Source organism: Macaca mulatta, chromosome 7, assembly GCF_049350105.2.
Source record: "Macaca mulatta isolate MMU2019108-1 chromosome 7, T2T-MMU8v2.0, whole genome shotgun sequence".
NCBI lineage: Eukaryota > Metazoa > Chordata > Mammalia > Primates > Cercopithecidae > Macaca > Macaca mulatta.
In genome coordinates, this window is record NC_133412.1 from 169,395,846 (window position 1) to 169,412,983 (window position 17,138).

Consider the following 17,138-nt stretch of genomic DNA (forward strand, 5'->3'; position numbering starts at 1 on the left):
AACATTTGTATAGCACTTATGAGATGTTTGGTGTAGCTCTGAGCTCTTTCCACACATGTTAACTCGCTTAATCCTCATTTTACAAATGAGGAGTCTGAGGCATGCAGAGGTTTCTTGCCCAAGGCCATGTAACTGGTGAACCAGGACTGAAACCTGATTCTGGGTCAGTCCTGGGCTTAGGCCTTAAGAAGCTTCTTTTTGGTTCTGGCTTTGGAACCCTGAGAATGCAAGCAAGGCTAGCCTGCTGGATGAGGAGAGACTACAGCCTGGCCATTCCCAGCCTGCCAACAGCCCAACAGATAACTGAGTCAAGGGAGGGATTAGAGCAAGAAGGTGTTCCATAATGTCAAGAGGTGCATGGACTTTGTAGGCAGCAACTAAAGAGATCACTGAGGGCTGCCTAGAGGAGGCAAGACTTAACTTGGCATGGAATCTGCAGAAGCAGGTGCACAGCAGAGGGTGCATGGGGGTCGGGCTAGAAGGCCAGGCTGGATGAAGGTCAAGGCAGCAGTGGAGCTGAGGCTGCTGAGGATGAAGGGATACAGCCAGCGGGAAGGGGCCTTGAATGTCAGGGTGGGCGCCATGGTGGGCCATAGGCCACCATTGGCCATAGGGAAGCAGGGCTGGTTCTCAAGTAGAGAGCGCTGCAGTTTCTGGAGCAGGGAGGCAGCAAGAGAACTGGGAAAGGGCTCTTGATTTTTCCCCTCGAACCTGCCCCTCTGGCATCTTCCCTAGCTCACTGGATGGCACCTCCGCCCTGCACCCATCGCTGATAGGCTAGGGTCTCCCTCCCAGTCGTGTGCCTTGCAAAGATGGCAGAGGCTTTCACATGGCCCAAAGGACTGCGTTCTCAAGACTGATAAGCATCATTCTGAAATAGCAAAAATGGCTAGCAGCAAGGTTTTTCAAGAAAAGGAGGCATCCCCGGTCCAATGCTGCTGAATTTACGTCTCAAGAAGCTACAGCCAGTCCAGCCCAGGCCACAACATGTCGCTTGGTTCCTGCCCCACCCTCCCTGCTAACATTTAATTGAATTTTTGGTTTTACCAGTCAGGATTGTAAACACATACATCCTCATGCAATGTACCTGTTCCTAGTCAACCCTGGTATTGTAAGGGTATGGGAAGATTTCCTGGAACAGAATGCCCATCTGTAATGTGGGGCCTGTAAAGAAATAAAGGTTCAAACAACCACAGCTCTTCACTTCTGCCCAGGAGCCAGTTACGCTGTGGGTGTTCCTCTCTCCTGGGGATGAGTTGGCCCCCCATTAGCTGTGTACCCGTGGAAGGCTAATGCCTCCTCTGGCTCACCCCTGTGTCCTCCCCAGTGCCCAGCCCAGGGATGGCAGCGTCAGGCTTTCCATAAATGAACTAATGAGGGGGGCGGGGATGAACACCGCAGCCTCCCTTCAGTGCCTGCCGGAATGGCCAAGCCCTGCATCCGCTCCCCAGAGCTTCCTGAGCCTTTAGGGGTGGAGGAGGGGGAGAGAAAGGGGAGGGACAGGTTTCTAAGGCCAAGATGGGCTCCTTAGTGATTCTGGCAAGGCTGCCTGTTTATTTAGTTGCCTGATACCCATGGTCTCCAAAGCTTGCCCTCGCTGGGGATTTTCCATTTGACTTCCAGCGGCTCAGGCTCCTCAGGGTGCTGGCCATACCAGGCAGGAGAGATGGTCCAACAATTAATATTGATGAGAGCCAGCTGCTGAGGCCTCTTCTGCAAGCAACACAAATAATATTAACTACCACAGCAACCAGCATTTGAGCCGTGCTGCCCTTAGGGTTTGTGAGAACTTTCCATTCCAGCTTTCCATCCTCTGAACACGTGACTTGTGTCGGCCCCTCCCACGCCCCAAGCACAACCAGCCAGGGCACCTACTCTCTGTCTTGTGTGGGGGGTGGGGTGGGGAGGCAAATGATCAGATGAAGACAATGGGTTATAACTGCATGACAGTGAGAAGCTGAAATGGGCAGGGGTGAGGAGGGCCACCTAACCAGGCTAGCACTTCAGGCTAGAACGCCAGGGAGACAAGCCTCCAGTTTTTAGAAAACAAAACTGAAGTTCCTTTACTTGTTCATTCAATAAGCAATGACTGAGCACCTGCCACGGGCCAGGCGCTGTTCTAGACACTCAGGGTGTAAAGTGAACAAAACAAAGCCCCCTCCTTCTGATGGCAAAGGGAAGGTAGACAAGAAGCCAATTAAGAAATAAAGATCAAGCCTTACTTTCTGAAAAACCAAAAGAAAGAAAGTGAAAGAATGCGCTGCGGAATAGAGACAGGTGTTGGGGGAAACAGAAGGTAAATGTGGGGCTGGAGCAGGAGGGGCATGCGGTTTTGGAGAGGATGATCAACGCATTCCTATCTCCAGGGGAGAGGTGGTGCCAGTGGCTCAGGGTAGGGTGACAGTTCAGAGAGGTGACCTGACAACCTGCCTGGCCACCCCAAGCTTCTGGATAGACAGAGTTTTGTACTCAGGTCTTACAGAGTGTTGTCTTGTCCCAGAAGTGCTTTTGGAAATAGCATCATTCATTCATTCATTCATTCATTCATTCACTCACTCACTCATTCATTTGTCCATTCCTTCACTGAGTCTCTACTCTGAGCTGGACAGGCAAGAATACCCCCCGGCTGCTGCCCCCACGGTGCTCATGGTCCAGGTTCAAAGTTCCTATGTCGTGTTCATGGTTGGGGCTGCAGGACCCAGTTCTCCCCGGAGACTAAGTCTCAGAAGATACCTGGTTAACCAGCCAAAGTCTGCATGCGGGTGACAGTGGCTGGAGACTGCTGCCTACAGGGAATGCCCAGGTGGTGCCTTGTACCTCGCTGGACCCTTGTGAGTGGGAAAGGCACCTCCCTGTGTGGCTCCTGCAGGTGCTGCTGGGGCCTAGCACCCTAGCACCTATCTCAACAAGTCAGACATGGCTGCTGGGGTAGGTGCATGCTGGTCTTGGACTCTCAGCATCTGCTGTCACTCCTTTCAGTAAAGCGTGCTATTTCCTCTTGGGGAGCCACAACCCACTGTCTGTGTACTTGATCCCTCCTGGGCTGGGTAGTCTGAATGCCCCATGGCCACAATGATATGTACAAGGTGGGTGCATGGCTCTGGCCTGAGCAGTGGCGACCTTGCAACCCCCTGATCCCAGTGGCTGGGCCAGCAGTGATTACACAACCAGGCAGATGCAAGCAGCATAGATGCCCGGATTTGTAAGGGAGCACTGGGAAGTGAGGTCTGCAGGGGGACTCTGTCTCTCTGCTGGAAGGAAAGCCAGGAAGATGCGAGCCTGTCCTGGCTGCCACCATCTCACCACTGTGAGAGAAGCTGCTGAGAGTGAAGCTGCTGGAAGCGGAGCCCAGAGATAGGAAGAAAGAGATTGGATCCTGATGGGTTTAACTGGATCCCCATGGATCAAGCCACATCTGATTCTCCTTATGTGAGCTGATCAATTCCCTGTCTACCTGAAGCAGTTTGAGTTGAGTCTCTGCCCCTTGTCATAGAAAGGGTGTTGGCAATACTACTTCAGTGCACTCTGACCTTCACCCCACGTAGGAATGGCCACCCCCAGTTTGAGGAGCTCCAGGGCGCCGTCCTATTCATTCTCGGCCATCCTGGGTTCTCCTGCCTGGCTGCTGCGTCACTCTATTCCTGCTCTCACCTAGTTCCATTTGTCCCTGGAAGTTTGAACTGTGAGCCTAGCCACAGGTTCAGCTTTTCTGGCTCGACACGTTGTCCCTGGTTTTGGCCTTATCTGCTGGTTTCTGATGGCCCCAGATGCTGACCACCAATGAGGCTCAGCACCTAGGACCTGACCCCAGGATTAGCCTGACCCTGCCTCCAAAGAATTAGAATGTGTCAAACAAACTCGCTTCTCATTTTTGTTTCATGCCAGTAGAGTGGGGTGGGGGGCAGCCCCAGTACAGCCCTTCGTCATTACTGCTGCTCCGGGAAGTCTACCATAACCAACATTATGCATCCCACTTCGTAGTTTGCAGAAATCCTTCATGCAGTGGACTGAATATTTCCGCCACCCCCCAAAAAAAATCCTGTGTTGAAATCCTAACCCCTAATGTGATGGTATTAGGATGTAGCGGGCGAGGTGGGAGGGGATCTTTTGAAGGTGATTAGATTATGAGGGTAGAGTCACATGAATGGGAAGTTCCCTCATCAAAGGGACCCCAGAGAGCTCTCTCGCCCCCTTTCTGCTGAGTGAGGATGTAATAAGATGGCCCTCTGCAACCTGGAAGGGGTGCACCAGAACTCAACCTTGTTGGCACTTTGCTCTTGCACTTCCAGCCTCTAGAGCTGCAAGAAATAGATCTCTGTTGTTTCTCCAACCTAAGGCATTTCACATACATTTTTAAATTTGACCACACAGGAGCCCTGCAGTGCACTGCCCAGATATCCTCAGAGGGCTGGTGCATTTTGGTGTGCACACCTCCCAGCAGCAGTGTGCCTCTGTCTCTAACTGAAACCCCTGCAGGCTGCCCTCTGGCTATGGGAGCAGCAGCTTTGCCCACACAGAGGGAGCAGCGGGGAAGGCCAGGCAGTTTGCTCCCTTCCTCCTCCCACATGGTGGCACTGACGACAGGTGTCCCAGCCCCTTTGCCTCCAATGGGCTCTAACAACTTACACCCCAGAACTCCCTGCAAGACCAAACTGAGGCTGCCCCCAGCAGGACACTGCCTGAAACTGCTACCCTGGCTTTGCTTCCTGCAAACATTTCCATTTCCCAGAAGCACTTCCTCAATAAATCACTTGCATTGAACCCTGGTCTCAGGTCTGTTTCTGGGGAACACACCAAAAGAAATGACCCTAACTCCCATGAGAGCTAGACATGCTCATCTACATTTTACAGATAGGGAAGCTAAAGCTCAGAGAGGTTAAGCAACGTGTCCAATATCACACAGCCAGTGAGTGACAGGGTAGGCTTCAAATTCAGTTCTTCTAGACCCCACAACCCAAGGCACTCCATCCTCCATTGATTAATTAGATGCCTGGGATTGAAATTAGCAATCAGCAATCAGTCTTGAGAAGCTGGACGCTAACACCAGAGCCTTAGAGAGCTCTTGGCAGCCCAGGGTCATCGTAAACACTGACCACAGAAGCCACAGCCCTGAGTTTCATCTGCCCTCTCACCCAAGCCTTGTTCATCCTTTTTCTTGCTCTGTAAGCCAACTGTGTGGATCCTAGGATGGAAGCCTTCACGTCCATCCAGATAGCCCTGAAGAGGAGAAACACAGAGCCCCAGTTACTACAGGGTCTGAACCCAACTGTGACTGCTTCCACCCTGTGAAAAAGATACTTGTTATGAAGCCACTGATGAAGGTTTTCTTATATCCATTCAAGGCTCCCCCACCTCCTTGCAGTGTGCTTAGGGTTCCTTTTGTTTGGAGGAGGGGGCAAGAGCACTACTGGGCAAATGTGAACATGAAAACACCGTGTGATGGATGACCGGTCAGTCGCAGGCACGTGGCTGTGTGATGAGCCCGTGTGACTCCCATTGGCTGGCTCCAAGTGCTGCTAGAAGCTGGATCAGAGGCGAAATCCTTGGTGGGCCTCTCAGAGCCATGAGCTCCTGGGCTCCCTTACACCAATAGGCCTGCAGAATCAGGAGGTCGTGTGAGCTGGAGCTGCCTTCAGAGGAGCACGTGGTACAGCCGAGATGTCCTCCCTTCTCGCTTACCTACACTACCCTCCTCCCTACTTCCCCCTTCCCTCCCTACCTCCCCCTTCCCTCCCTATGCTCCCCTCCTCCCTACCTCCCTCTTCCCTACCTGTGCTCCCCTCCTCCCTACCTGCACTCTCCTCCCACAGGAGTATTGTGTTTGTCTGCACCTGTGTTGACCCTCAATCTTTGACTCCCTGGAAGCACATTCAAAATCCTGCCTTGCCCAAGAAACTCCAAAACATTTATTACCAAAATTTGCCCCCAGGGGTAATTATGAGTTACTGGTCCTAGAAAATCAGTGGTATGGAAAAATGCAGTGAGCCAGGACCAGCAGGGGGCAGTGTGGTGTTAGGGATGGGAAGAGACCCCGGCAGCCTCTGGGGTCAGTGGGTTGTCGCCCGCTGGTGGCTGCAAAGAAAAACAGAAGAAGCTCTGAGATTCCCCCTAGTACTTTTCAGGAAATCATGTTCCCTTATGAGAAATAGCCCCTAAACCACGAGGTCCCAGAGGGGAAATTAACTGATGGGATCACCCTGCCCCACCCCCAAAATAAATGCCAAGCAAACCTTCTAAGCCAGGACCCAGACAGGTGAACAGGCCGAACCCAGTCCTCAGACCTCTGATGGCTCTGCTTTGTTTGAATAAAGCTTTGCATTGAAATACAACATACAGAAAGAAAACTGTGTATACTGTTCAACAAATTTTGACAAAGTCCTCATACCCCATAAACCCAGAAATGGGGCCAACGAGCGGAACATTCTCGGAAACGTCTTCAGCCTGCACCTTGTTGTGAAACTCACTTAAACTGCTTGCCAACAATAACAGCAACAGAAAATTTGGATTTCTGGTTTTTCTGGAGAAAATGGAAAGATTGAACAGCAGTTCATGCCCGGCCCCCTAGCCCAGGGAAAAGGGGAGCCTGCCCTCTGTTTTAAAGGCCCTCCCTGTCCTCCTCTTACATGCTCCTTCCCCACAAGGCAAGGGCTCCAAAGGCCAGAAGACATGTCCACCTGACTCTGTTATCCCCCTTCTACATCACACTTCTGTACTCAGGACCCCAGAATTCTGTCTGTGCTCGTACTTTTGAGAGCTGACTGCCATGGTTCAGGAGCAGCTGTCTGTGACATGAGGAAAGGGCATGTTCAAGATGTTCAAGCTGGCCGGGCACGGTGGCTCACACCTGTAATCCCAGCACTTTGGGAGGCTGAGGCGGGCAGATCACCTGAGGTCAGGAGTTTGAGACCAGCCTGGCCAACATGGAGAAGCCCTGTCTCTACTAAAAATACAAATTAGCCAGGCGTGGTGGCACATGCTTGTAATCCCAGGTACTTGGGAGGCTGAGGCAGGAGAATCACTTGAACCTGGGAGGTGGAGGTTCCAGTGAGCCCAAGATTGCACCATTGCACTCCAGCCTGGGCAACAAGAGTGAAACTCCATCTCTAAATAAGTAAATAAATACAGTTCAAGCTGTGGGTGGGAAGACAAGGAGGGCAGACCTGGGGCCAGGCCCACTGTCCTGGGCACCACACCCCAGCTCAGAACCCTGAAAAGCCACTATTAGAGTTCACAAGAGAAACAGACCACTATAGTGTGTGTGTGTGTGTGTGTGTGTGTGTGTGTGTGTGTGTGTGTGTGTGTATACATACAAGGAGAGAAAGAGAGATTTATTTTAAGGAATAAGGAATTAGTTTGTGCAATTGTGGGTCCTGGCAAGTACGGCTGGCTGAAATTTGTAGGGCAGGCTGGTAGGCCAGATATTGCTGTCCTAGGTCCAAATTCCAAAGGGCAACTGGCTGGAAACTCAGGCAAAGTCTATCTCCTGAGACCTTCAACAGATTAGATGAGGCCCAGCCACATAATGGAAGGTCATCTGCTTAACTCAAAGTCTAGTAACTTAAATGTCAATCACATCTAAAAAATACTTTCACAGCACCAGCTAGACTGGGTTTGACCAAATAACTAGGCCTCCATAGCTTAGCCAAGGTGACATAAAAGTCACCATCACAGATTCCCAGAAGGCTATACTCAAACCCAGCCTTCCTTCCAGGGTGCAAAGGTGCATCTGTCCAGGTAAAAGGAGAGGGCATATTTTGCTCACAATTCATTAGCCGAATCCTATCTTTAAAACGTTTTGACAAATGGCGTGTTGTCCTCCATTTGTACAGTAGCCGTGGCACAGCGTGAGTTAAGGGAAGCCTCCCTGAAACTCCAGGTTGTTCTACAGCAGCTGTTTAGCCTCATCTTATTTGTGTGGCCCTGTAGGTATTGTGTTTACAACCCTGGACTTAAAGAACATCTGTTTGGAAAGGGATAGAGGGGATGAAATTATTAGCCAGCCTATTAATTTCAGACTGGTTCTAGCTCTGTGAATATTTATGAATTCCCATCAAAGTCACCCCGCCCCCGCCTTTGTATTGGGTATTGTGGTGGGGGATGTGAGGTTGTTTATGATTCTACTTCCTGGGAATATAATGGAGGAGCGTCCTATAAATTTAAGGAGATGACGTCAGCAGTTGTCTTACACACAGTGTGTGCTCACAGACCCTAGCAGTGACTGCCCCTGTGGGGGCTCACCGCTCAACAGAGCAGACCCCTCCCACTAAAACCCATTCCCTCATGGTTGGAAGAGTTGGACAGGGCCTCATCTGCCTTAGAGTTCTTTAGGGAGCACCTTTCTCCTTGGTTAGTATTTGGGAAGAGGCAAGAGAGAGAAAAGTGCACTAAGGAGAGGCCAAGTCTGGCCCACTGCCTGTTTTTATAAATAAAGTTTTATTGGAACACAGCTACTCCCAAGAGTGTAGTCCTTGTCCATAGCTGTTTAAGCACCGCAATAGGAGCTGACTATTGCAAAAGAGGCCATATAGCCAGCAAAGTAAAAAATAATTACTGTCTGGTCCTCTATAGAAAACGTTTGCCAACCTCACCAGAGAAGGTAAGTCTGAGAACTAGCCCTTCCTAAAGACCAGGCAAGGTCACTTGGCTAGTACAGCAGGAGAGTCTCTCTTCTTCACCCTCCCTTTTATCATCTTTGGGCGCAGCTGCCCCTAGGGGACTTAGGAGGAAGCAGTTCTGTACACAACTGGCACAGAGAAGGCAGCCCCACAGTCATTTGTCCTATCATCCCATCTTCACCCCAAGTAGGCCACTTATCATTAGCCCTCAGGTTAAGAGAGACGACGGAAGCAGCCTTAGAGGCCACATATGGCTGCACAGTGACAAGTTGTCACTACACAGAGGCATCTGGCTTAGGGGCATCCAGGGGCTGATGTGCAGATCGTGCCATTCACCAAGCTGTGCACCCAGTGTGGGCCACCTGTGCCCAGAGGACAAACACCTCCTCTTAGTTTTCACAAGGGGATCCACGAGCCAAATGAGCTAATGTGGTGGCCCTCCAGGGCCTGGGCTGGATACCCATCCTAGCCCTGACCTTGGGCAAGACACACACATTATCTGAACCTCAGTTTCCTCATCAGTATAATGGGAGCAAGAGTAGCACTGTGCTAGGCTGATGAAGGCCCTCCAAAGATACCCCTTGAACCCATGAATGTGTTACCTTACATGGCATAAGGGACTCTGAAGATGTGACTAAGTCAGGATCTTGAGATGGGAGACCATCCGGCATTATCCAGGTGGGCCCAATGTCATCACAAAGGTCCCCATGAGAGGGATCAGGGGTCAGAATGAGCTGTCAGAGTGTGACAAAGGAAGCCAGAGGTTGGAGTATCACAAGGAAGGGGCCACAAGCCCGGGGGTGTGGGCTGCCTCTCCAAGCCAGAAAAGGCAAGGAAACAAGAAAAGAAAAGGCTCCAGAAAGCCTCCAGAAAGACCCAGCCCCACCAACACCTTGACTTTAGCCTAGTGAGAATAATTCTGGACTTCTAGTTCCAGAACTGTAAGGTTCTAAATTGATGTTGTTTTAAGCACTAAATTTGCAGTCATTGGTGACGGCAGATGTAAGAAACCCTACCACAAGCACCTCCCCTAGAGGATCGTTGTAGGGGTGAACTGAGAGGAGGCCTCTAAGCATCTGGTCCCTGAGGCACAGCTTGGAGCTCAGTAAGTGGGAGCCGCTGCCACTCGGTTAATACTGGGGCTTCCGAACCTCTGCCCCTATCTGCCTCCTGCCTCTTTCCGGCCCCAGGACGCTCCTGGGGGAAACGAGGAGTGACCTCTGACCATGTGAGGAAGGGAAGGAGGCCATATGGTGGAGATTACAGTCATTGCATCCCCAGGCCCCTTCCAGACTTGCCCAACCACGGGATGCAGGCCAGGTGGCTGTGAAGTCATTATTTACATGCCTCGGCTTGCGTCATTGGTTTCAAGTGCAGCCAGCGGTGAAAGCAAAAGTTCATCTCAGGCTGGTAGTGGGTGGCTAGCCGGCCAGACCATTCCCTGTAGTAATAACCCAGGCAGGGATGCAGTCACCCCGCCCACAGCCTTTCCCTGGGCTGCTTCAGCCCGCACCACATTCCGGGCCCAGCTACAGCTCGTCTAGCCTCTGGGAGGCTTCGCCCAGTGACCCAGCCTGAGGGTGATCAACTCATCCCCATTTGCCCAGGACTTTCCTGGTTTTAGCACCGAGAGCCCCGTGTCCAGGGAAACCTTTAGGTCCTGGGCAATCTGAGACAGTTGGTCACCCTACTCAGCTGTTGGAGTGGAGGCAGCCTGCCCCGTGGTGGGTTCCCATGGCGCCTGATCCCTCTCCCCAGTACAGGACAGCCTCCTTCTCTTTAGGCTCTGCCTGGTCTCAGGGCCCGCCCCACTCTGACCCCTGCCCTCCACCCAGCATCTTCTTCCTCTGGTTTGCCATGGCTGGCCCTGCCCTGGGGCCCTGATCAACCCACTTTGTTGGGGTCACTGTTCCTGTGTCTTTCTCACAGGCCTTCACTGCTACGTATTTGTCCCCAACTAGATCGTAAGCTCCAGGAGCCCTCTCCTTAGTGCACTTTCCTCTCTCTTGCCTCCTCCCAAATACTAACCAAGGAGAAAGGTGCTCCCTAAAGACCTCTAAGGCAGATGAGGCTCTGTCCAACTCTTCCAACCATGAGCGAATGGGTTTTAGTGGGAGGGGGCTGCTCTCTTGAGCACTGAGCCCCCACAAGGACCCTTCTACTTGACTCAGGCTCCTGAAATCCTCGGTGCCTGCCACGCTGCCCCACGTATCGCTGCCCCTCAATATATCATGTCTGGAGGATGGAGGGGAGGAAGGAAGAAAGAAAGAAAGGCAGGAGGAGAATCCCCAAGACACCTGTGTCCTTCGGACTTCCAGCCCACAACGTGACCGATGTCACAGAAAATGCGTTCCAGGCAGAACACAGGCTGCTTGGCGTTTAGCTGTGCGGTGGGGAATGGCCTGATCTGGCATGTGAGTCTAACGGGTCGGAGAGCAGTGAGCAGTGGGGATGCATCGGGCGCTCCTGGGACTTCAGGCTCCCCATTTTTCAGGTCCCTTAGACACAACCCTGCCCTAGAAACCGTCTGTACTGAGACTTCACACCAGGCCACATCTGTGTGTGGATATAAACCAGAGCAGCTGAGAAATCCGCCCTCCCCTCTGAGACCTGGGCAAGGCTCGAGCGCAGTGGAGGAGGCTTGAGCGCATGCGCTTTGATCCTCCAAAGGGGAGGTGCCCGCACCTCGCACACCCCTCCCCCAAGTTGCTGAAGTCTATGCCCCCCACTATCCTCCCCACTTACTCTGTGCAAGCAGAGTAAGCCTGGTGTCCATGGCAATGACCGTGGCCTTCGAAGTTCTTCTTCCCATCCTCCCGTGAGACGCCAGGGCCGCGTGCGGGGTGGTCCTCCCCGGAGCTCTAGGCGGGGCCACCAGGACTCAGCTTGGAGTCGCGGGTGTGCAGACCGTGAGGCGGCTGTGCCGGAGCAGGGCAAGCCGGGCGGGATGACAACGTCACTGCCCATGTGCGTTCTTTCAGGCGCTCCCTCAGCAACGACTCACTGAGAGCATGCCATGTGCCAGACCTCGGGCGGGAGAGTTGACACACATCCGCAGAGAGGCCGCTCTTATCTCGATAAAGGTTCTCCAAAATGTAATCACTGGGCAAAAGTGCAAATGGTTGAAAAATATTGACGTAATGCCATTTAGAAGATGGAAAACTCCGCTTTGCAGTGTCTGTGGGTTCACAGAGAGAAATGCACAGGGAGAAAGGGGGGCCCAGGATTACCCTGGGGAGAGGATCGGAAGGCAGACGTGGTCAAAAGGACTTCGACTCAGATGTTCCAGGTTTTTGCGCAGAGAACACGTACACAGGTTATCTGTATAATTTTTACGTTCGTATAATTAAATACTCAGAGCAAGAAACAAGGCTGTAGAGCAGTTCTGATGTTGTACCCCTCAATAGCAACTCAGAGGTCATCTTCCAGTTTAATAAGAAAGACAAAAATCCCTCATATTTGCCAAGATCTTTGCCATGTACAATATAAACACACACCAGCAAGATGGACAGATAATACAGCTACCACTTAACTTTTGCTGGGATTAAAAACAAAACAAAACACTCCAAAATGTAATGACTTACAGCCACAATCATTTTTTGTAGCTCATAATTCCGTCAGTCAGCTGGGTAATGTTCCCAGTCTGGGCCAGCCAGATTGATATTTGCTGGGCTTCCCCAAAAGTCGGTGACCAGCTGGCACCTGGATGGTCTAGAATACGTCTCCTCACTCTCCTCTGCCTCACTCTCATGACCCAAGAGGCTAGCTCAGGCTTATTGACAGGATACCAAGAGAGGTGACAGGGAGGGCTGCAAGGCACCTGGGCACCCTGGCTCTGAAATTCAGTGTCCCTTCCACACATTCCATTGCTCGAAGCAAGTCGCAAGCCCAGCCGTTGCCAAGTGATGGGCAACAGACCCCACCCCCCTGGCTAGCTAAGAAGAGAAATACCTCCTGTGTGCTAGACCCTGTGCTCAGCATTCAAGATAGATTTTCTCACTATCATCTCATAGGAGCCCTGTGAGGAAGTTGTGTAGTTTCACTTTATAGACGAGGAAACTGAGGCACGCTGGGGGTGTCAGAGAAGGGAATCTCTCTGATGGACTCTGGGAAGCCTTCTCCCTACCCACAAACTCTCCCCCAAGGATGCCTCAAATGTCACCTTCCCAACTGCCTCATGCTACAAACTAGATTGTGTTCCCTCAAATTCACATGTTGAAGCCCTAACCCCAAGTGTGGCTGTATGTGGAGTAAGGAAGTAATTAAGGTTAAATGAGGTTGTGAGGGTGCACCCCTGATCCAAAAGGGTTAGTGTCCTTGCAGGAAGAGACACCAGAGGTGGAATGCTATCTCTCTCTCTCTCTCACCCCCGCTTCTCCTCCTCCCCCGTCTTCATCATTTGAGGACAGAGAGGCAGCTGTTTGCAAGCCAAAAAGTGAGCCCTTATCAAAAACCAAATGGCCAGCCCTTTGATCTCAGACTTCAAGCCTCCAGGACTGCAAGGAATACATTTCTGCTGTTTAAGCTGCCCAGCCTATGGTATTTTGTCACGGCAGCCAGAGCAGACTAAGCCTCCTCCCTCCCTTCTCTGTCCTCTTCTAAAATGCGGCGCCCCTTGATCCATGGTCACGCGTTCCCCAGTCCCTCAGGTGCACCTGTTGTTCACTTCACCACTCCCCTTCCCATGAAGACAGACTCCAAAAAGTTCCCAGGACAGTAGATTTCTGTTTAGAACCCATCTCAGCCCCCATTTTTCTCCGCTGTTTCTCTTTTTTACTTCTCTCCTTGGAAGACACAGACTTAGCAATGAGAGATAGGATCCAAAGGGTGTTTCTTGGGTCTAAGGGAAACTGGAAGAGAAATAGTTCTGACACACCTTGGCTGTCGGTGGGTGTCAGCTGTGAATATTTCATGTATGATGGGAATGGAGAGGGAACAGAGCTCCACCTGGCAGCACAGGTGCCCCGTCCCCACCCGCCCCCACCCACTGCTGGAGCCCCCAGCTCCTCACATGCAGTCAAGGGCAGAGGCACTGATGCTCAGACCTCTTCTCTCACCATCAGCCATGTCACCTGGGTGGAGACGTCTCTCAACCTCTCCAGCCCTCAGTTTCCCCACCTGTCAAAGAGAGACAGCAATGGCACTTTCTCCTAGGGTTGCTGTCAGCATTAAATAAGCTGTCACCCATCAAGTTCTCAGGGCAGTCTCTGACCCCCAGAAGAACTAATCCGTGTCCACCACAGCGTCCCCTGGAGGAAAGGGCTCAGGGGCAGGGACCTCAGTGCTGTCTACACACAGAGTCCAGCCCAGAGCTCCCCTCCCTCTCCTCCCCCCAGTGCTTACAGAGAATCCCCTATGCGTGGGAACAGAGCATGTGCATGGGCTTCACCCAGTCCACTCCTTCCTCTTCACAGCTACGTTCTCCATGTTCCTAGGCGGTTCAATTAGGCTAAGAAACGTAAGTACTTGTCCCAGGCGACACAGCTTGTGAACTGAGACTCAGTCTCCTACTCATGTTTCTGGTTTCCTGGGACCTTGTAGGTACCCTGTGAATGAGGAGAGATGAATCCTGGAGGTTGTTCAGCGTCAGCTGCCACCATGCCCCCATTGAGAGCCAGTCTCAGCCCGAATTCAGCGCCGCCTGTGCACCCACTTTCATTCATGCACACCACCTATCATGGTATTCACTGTGAGAAAAACAGAGACCTGGGCTGATTCAGTCCCCACCACCTATCACGGGGGTAAGCCGCTCAGCCCTTTTGAGCCTCCGTCTCTCAAAGGTAAATGGGCTGATCAAACGTACTGACACGTGTAATCCCCTGGCCTTGTACCGATGCACAGGGTAAATCGAGGATTCAAGGGTGAATGCGGATCTCTTCCTCAACTTGAAACACCACACCTGTGAGGTCTGCAGACCTCCTGGGTTCTCCCACGCACCCACCAACACTTCCCACAGGTTTTGGCACATAGTAAGTCCTTAATACACCTACTAAAATAGAGATGGAATTTTATTAGTAGGGGCTTGAGATAGAGATGGAATTTAATTAAGAAAGTATTTGTGTGAAGTGTTTCCAAGGTAAATAGCTTTTTGATTTGTGTCTATTCTTGAAAAATAGACATGTCCCAGAAGGGGCCACCGGGGGGCCTTGTATGGGCACTGGCGTGACAGATCTGAGATGTAGATCTCAGATGCAGACAGAAATACAGACAGTTGAGGTGTGGTGGGGCTGGGGTGGGGTGGGAAAAACTGAAGAGAGACAAGACTTGGGGTGGGGCAGGGAGACTGTTGGGGGGTCTATGCCGGGAATACCATGGCCACTGTGACACAGGAGTGGAAGAGGCCAGTACAGCCAGGCCTTGGGCTTCAGGGCCTGCTTATAGATTCAAATCCCCTCCTGAGCTGGGTAGCTCGAGCATCTTCCTTCCTCTGTAAAATGGAGGTACCACAGGTCCCCATCTGTGTGCACATAGTGCACCCAGGACTGACGTCATTGTGTGTTGACACCCTGCAGCCATCTTGTGGGAGGCAGCTCCAGAGTTGGGGCACAGCTCTGCAGCTGGTGTGGATGCCAGCTCTGCTACTCTCCCCACAGGAACTTGGGCCAGTTGGTTAACACCCCTGAGAATTAGCTTTACCATCTGTAAAGCGGGGATCACACCTGCTCTCTAGGATCGTGTGCAGATTCTGTTGGATTCTGCTGGTAAATGCTTGGCACTGAGTAAATGTTGGACAGAGGGCACCGTCCTTCCTGGCTTGACTCAAAAGGTGAGGGAAGAGGCCAAATGCCCCACTGCCTCCCACTGCCTGGGCCCAGCATTTCACCGTGCTTTGGTTCTCTCCCAAGAACCTGGGTGCAGGCCCTGGGGTTCCTCAGTAGGAACTCCTCCAGAAACTCACTGGGAAACGTCTTAATCTGCGCTGGCAATGACCAGGGGCTGAGTCAAAGGAGGGGAAATGAACATTTTGGAAGCAGGTGTGTCAGGCGTGGGTCTCATTCATTGAAAGATATTTGAAAGCCTCTTTATCTAGCCTGGATGTGGCCTTTTCCAGAGATCAAAATGTTTCTCACTTCCCAGTGTTCCTGAGAAATCATGCTTGGCCTTCCATGGAATAAGCCTTTATTGAGCACCTACTGTGTGCCAAGCCCAATGCTCAACACTAAAGAGACAAAAGTGTCCTCACTATCGCTTGTTCAGAGCACTTTTCTGAGTGCCTGCATGCACTGAGCACAGTGCAAGACCCAGAGGACACACAGATGAGATGCCCACTACCTGCCCTGAAGGACGCCACAGTTCTAAGTACAGACAGCAAGAAACACAGCAGGCATGAAAAAAGTCACTCTTGTCTCCCACTGGTTCTCCAGAACCTTCTTTCATCCTGTGTGTTAATGACGCTTGAGAAGGAGTAAAGTGTTCAGCCACAAGCCATCATGGGGCAATTCCAGACATCCCAGGAAAAGCCATGGAAAATATGGGAAGTGGGGGAGTGGATCCTCTATAAAAATCTCTGAACATCAAACCACATACATGTTAGCTAAGAGCCAGTTCATCCATCCATTCAACAAATATTTGTTGAGTGCCTACTAGGTGATGGGCACAGGATCAAGAGCTTAGCGTACAAATCTTACTTGTTTTCACTTCATCTCAGACAGAGCAGAGGCTACAGTTCTGGAAATCTACGGGCACATCCCCTGCATCTTGGGCATTGGCTCCTTATGTGGGCACCCAAGAAGCATATTGGAGACCCTTTTAAGAAAGCAACCACTATCCTCTCAGGAGACCTATTGCCATTATTAATTCAAGAACATCTTGGAGAAATCACTTGCAGTCTGGGATGTTGGTTTGTGCAGAAAAATCTCTCTGTCTCATATGCCATGTGGTCATTAAAGCTTTTAGATAAAGCTTTGTCTAAAGCTTTTAGATAAATAAGCCCCAGACCAACTTGGCCTCCATTTCTGTAGCTATGGAAGTGGATTCTGGCTTGAATCACACAGACATGGGTTTCCCTTTGCCACAAGTCAGTCACATGGTTGACCTGTAGCCTCAGTATACAGATGAGAACTAGGGAATTGGCAATGTAAATTATCAAGAAGTACCATGAATTATTCTTTTTTCAGAATTTAAAAAGAAAAGAAAGGCAGGTGGTAGAAATGCCAGTCAGTTCAGAGTTTGCAGGTGGCTCCCAGGAATAGCTCCATCAGGGACCTGCCATGGAGCTCCAGAAGGGAAAGTTGCTGTTAGGAGCTGAGGACACAAGCTCAGGGTAACCATAGTAGCTCCCATGTAGGATGTGCCAGCTCCTGCTGCTCCCATAGAAATTACCAGCCAAAATTTGAGGTCCTGATGTGTTGACATGTGAAAGGAAGAGGAAGGGAGTTCCTGCAACAGAGGAGTGAATGTTAGCAGCAACGCATCCATAGAGGTCTGCAGCAACTCAATTCTTGCCTCCTCTGGGGAAATTATTCATCTGAGGGGCATAAGGCAGAGTAAGAGACCAAGGCAAGTTTTAGAACAGGAGCGAGT